We start from the raw sequence: 4,709 nt of genomic DNA on the forward strand, positions 1-4,709 counted from the left end.
CTATACCACTAGTGGTATCACCTTCAGTATACCGGGCACCCCCTCCAGTCGTGCCTACTATTGCGTACTTGAGGTATGAGATGAGGCAGAGATCTGGTGGGACACACAGCGCTCGATTATAGGTGAGCAACATATTACTTGGGCGAGATATAGGGAGGCATTCGAGAGTTTGTATTTTCCCTGGGCGTATTAGATGACACGACGGCAGGATTTTCCGAGTCTTCGGTAGAATAACCGCTCAGTGATGTAGTATAATGTCGAATTTAATCGGTGGGCCAGATTCTGTCCTGAGTTAGTTGTCGAGGATAGATCTCGTATGCTTCAGTTTGTCCAGGGACTGGACAGGTATCTTCAGGTGAAGATTGTTGGTTTTGGTATTTCATCATACACAGAGGCACTGGATAGAGCTCTTATGATCGAGTCTGCTCATCAGGGAGTGAATGCAGATAAGAAGAGGAAGCAGACTGATCGGACTTCCGGATAGATCCAGCAGCCACAGACTACTGGACAGCAGAGTAGTCGCGCTCAGACAGGTCAGGGTACTTCTGGGGCATCTGGTCGACCCTAGAAGTCAGGACGATCTTCGTCTGGACCTTCCCGGTCTGCTCAGCAGAACCGGAAACAATCCACCCGTGACTCTCACTGCACCCGATGCGGATCCCGAGATCACATCCTCTGCATGTACTCTGAGACAGTCAGTTGCTATTATTGTAAACTGCTTGGGCACTTGAGCCGAGACTGTTCGCTGAAGGCTCAACATGTAGCTTCCCGGATTTATATTCCGGGAGGACATTTTGGTCAGTCCGGGACTCAGCGAGGCGGGCTGAAAGCCTAATCTTTGCATCGTCAGCAGAGGATAGCTCCTCCTATAGCAGCTGCATATGACATGCACGGGCAGGAGCATTCCGGTGTCCTTGTGGAGAACCCCACGGTATGCCGCCTTAGTGTTCTCCTGTACTATTCGTCAAGAAGAAGGATGGTACTCTGAGGTTGTGCATCGATTATAGGCAACTGAATGTAGTGACTATCAGAAATAAGTACCCCTTGAGGATTTATTTGATCAGCTTAGAGATACATCAGTGTATTCTAAGATTGATCTGCGGTCTGGATATCATCAGCTGAGAGTTAGAGATTCTGATATTCAGAAGACAGCATTTCGCACTAGATACGGACATTACGAGTTTTTGGTAATGCCATTTGGGCTTACCAATGCTCCAGCAGTATTTATGGATTTGATGAACCGTATCTTTTTGGAGTATCTGGATCAGTTTGTGATTGTATTTATCGATGACATATTGATCTATTTACGTTCCGAGGAGGAACATGCGCAGCACCTTCGCATAGTCTTGGAGACTCTTCGAGGACATCATCTGTATGCGAAGTTCAGCAAGTGTGCATTTTGGCTTCCCTCAGTTGGTTTTCTAGGACATGTGGTTTCTAGCCGAGGTATTTCAGTAGATCCTCAGAAGATCGAGGCTATCACCAGCTGGGAGCAGCCGAAGTCAGTCTAGGAGATTCGCAGTTTCTTGGGCTTGGCTGAATATTACCAACGATTCGTTGAGGGTTTCTCTAGCATTGCTATGCCGTTGACACGTTTGACCTGGAAAGGCGTGAAATTCACGTGGTCAGAGGCTTGTGAGACCAGCTCCAAGGAGCTGAAGCGGAGATTAGTATCAGCACCAGTTTTGGTTTTACCTTCTGGTGATGATGGATTCGTACTTTATACAGACGCATCCCTTCAGGGCTTGGGCGCTGTATTGATGCAGCACGGTAGGGTAGTCTCTTATGCTTCTCATCAGTTGAAGGAGCATGAGAAGAACTACCCAGTACATGATTTAGAGATAGTTATCTTTGCTTTGAAGATTTGGTGACATCATCTTTATGGTATTACTTTTGAGATTCTTACTGATCATAAGAGTCTCAAATATATTTTCACACAGAAGGAACTCAATCTCTGACAGAGGAGATGGATGGAGTTCCTGAAGGACTATGATTGTACTATTAACTACCATCTGGGTAAAGCTAATGTGGTTCATGATGCAGTTAGCAGGAAATCCAGAGGGACTTTAGCTTGTCACTGAGTTTTAGTCACGGACTTGATTCAGGGATTCTGCGAGTTGGGCCTTGAGGAGCAGGGACGGACAGAGCAGGGTATTCTTGTTACCATGGTTGCTTAGTCGTCGATCAGGAGTAGGATTCGAGAGGCCCAGGCCGGAGATCAGCATTTATAGTTCATTGGTAGCCAGATAGCTTCCGGACAGCAGTCTGAGTTTACCCAAGATGATGAGAGTATTGTTTATTTTCGAGGCAGATTGTGTGTGCCTCAGTCTCACCCGGTCATGGAGGAGTTACTTCAGGAGGCTCATCGTTCTAGATTTGCTATCCACCCATGTGAGACTCATATGTATCGTGATTTGAGGCGTTCCTATTGGTGGAACGGTATGAAGAAAGACATCGCGGAGTTTGTTGCTAGATGTCTTATCTGTCAGCAGGTGAAGGCCGAGCACCAGAGACTTGCTGGATTACTTCAGAGGATCCCTATTCCAGAGTGAAAGTGGGAGCATATTACTATGGATTTCGTGGTGGGATTGCCTAGGACACGATGAGGCCATGATGCGATTTGGGTAATCGTTGACCGATTAACCAAATCCATACATTTTATAGCGATCTGGAAGACAGATTCTTTGGATCGATTAGCAGAGCTATACTGTCGTGAGATTATTAGATTACATGGTATTCCTTTGAGCATCATGTCGGATAGAGACCCACGGTTCACGTCCCGATTCTGGCAGAGTCTGCAGCAGGCCTTGGACACACAGCTTCGTTTCAGTACGGCATTCCATCCGCAGACAGATGGACAGTCAAAGCGGGCTATTCAGACTTTGGAGGATTTGCTGAGGTCTTGCGTTATGGATTTCAGAGGCAGTTGGGAGGACCACCTGCCATTAGTGGAGTTCACCTACAACAACAACTATCATTCGGCTATCCAGATGGCACCGTTTGAGGCGTTGTATGGTAGACCTTGTCGGACACCCATCCTCTGGGAGGAGGTTGGGGAGACCCAGCTGTTAGGATCTCAGAGAGCTCAGCAGGAGGCAGAGTTGGTTCGTACTATCAGACGGAGGATGTCAGAGGCTCAAGACCGTCAGAAGAGTTATGCTGATCGGCGATGGAGACCCCTGGAGTTCTCTATTGGTGATCATGTATTTTTGAGAGTTTCACCCACGAAAGGGGTGAAGAGATTTGGTCTTCGAGGTAAGCTAGCTCCCTGATATATTGGGTCATTCCAGATCTTGGAGAGGATTGGAGCAATAGCTTACCGTCTGGCGCTACCACCATCTCTAACTGGCATTCACGATGTATTCCACATATCTATGCTGAGGAGATACGTATCTGATCCGGCACATGTTCTGTCAGATATATCTGTTCCTATTCAGCCTGATGTTACTTATGAGGAGGTTCCGGTCCGGATTCTGGACCATAGAGAGCGTCAGCTACGGAACAAGACTGTCTGACTAGTTAAAGTTGGATGGCAGCATCATTCTGACGAGGAGGCTACTTGGGAGCTGGAGGATACGATCCGAGCTCGATACCCCCATCTTTTTACTTGAGGTATGTGGGTTAGAGTTTCTTTCAGCATTCATACTATTTGGTTATATTCTAGTGTTTGCTGCTGGTTATAGCGAAATTTGGGGACCAAATTTTTATTAGTAGGGGAGAATGTAAAATATCGAAAAATTTAAATAATAAGGTTATTTGGGAAATAGCCTTATAAAATTTTTCCAGAATTTTTAGAAATTTTCTGGGAATTTTTCGGAGCTCGTACGGAGGGTTTTGAGGGGATCAATTTCGGGTTCGGATAAAGCCTGTTTATGATACCCGTTTAAGTGAGGAAATGTGTTAATATATAAATTCCTTTATTTCTTTATTTTCCTCCCCAAAACGCCAAACCTAACCCGATTCCTCCCCCCTCTGCCCGACGCGATCCCGATCTCCCCTCTCTTCCTTCTCTGTGCTCTCCCTCTCTCGCGGATCACTCGACGCCGAGACCGGAGGAACACATCACCAGAGCTCGACGGGAACCAGTAGGCTCCAGGTCGTCTTTGGCAGAAGAAGACAAGTTGGATCTGGCCGAGGGATCTCTATCTCGGTGGCTTCTTGCACCGATCGTCGGCGATTCCTTGGTGGCTAGGGCACGGTGAGGAGCAAGATTCGCATCGTCTCCTAGCCAATCGATCCTTCCCTTCTCTGGTCTCCTTCATCCTGGTTCTCTCTGCCCCTGATCGGTTGTATCTGTCGATCCTTTCTTCCCTGATCCAACGCTACAGGAATCGAGCCAGATCCAATCGTCGGTGTGAAGATGCCCTAGGGTTTCGAGGGTAAGCAACCGAAATCCTTCTGTCCTCTTGATTCATTGTTGGATTCTTGTTGATTCACGGGTTAGTGCTCTGTTATGGTGTTGTTGGGATCCAATTGAATCCATTGAGGAGGAATTCCAGGGAGGTCTCGATGAGGTATTCTTGAGCTGTTGGGAAGAGGCTAGAAGGTTTGGGCTTGATCAACTTGATTCCTTCCTGATCCGATTGATTACAGCAAGGTGGTGTTCTGTGGATCCGAAGTTCTATTTCTGTGGAGTTTTTCTTTGGCTCCAGCAGCAGCTATCCTTCCGGCAACAATCATCCACGATTGAGGATTAACAGAGAGTGAAT

This window comes from Zingiber officinale, chromosome 7A, assembly GCF_018446385.1.
Source record: "Zingiber officinale cultivar Zhangliang chromosome 7A, Zo_v1.1, whole genome shotgun sequence".
Lineage (NCBI taxonomy): Eukaryota > Viridiplantae > Streptophyta > Magnoliopsida > Zingiberales > Zingiberaceae > Zingiber > Zingiber officinale.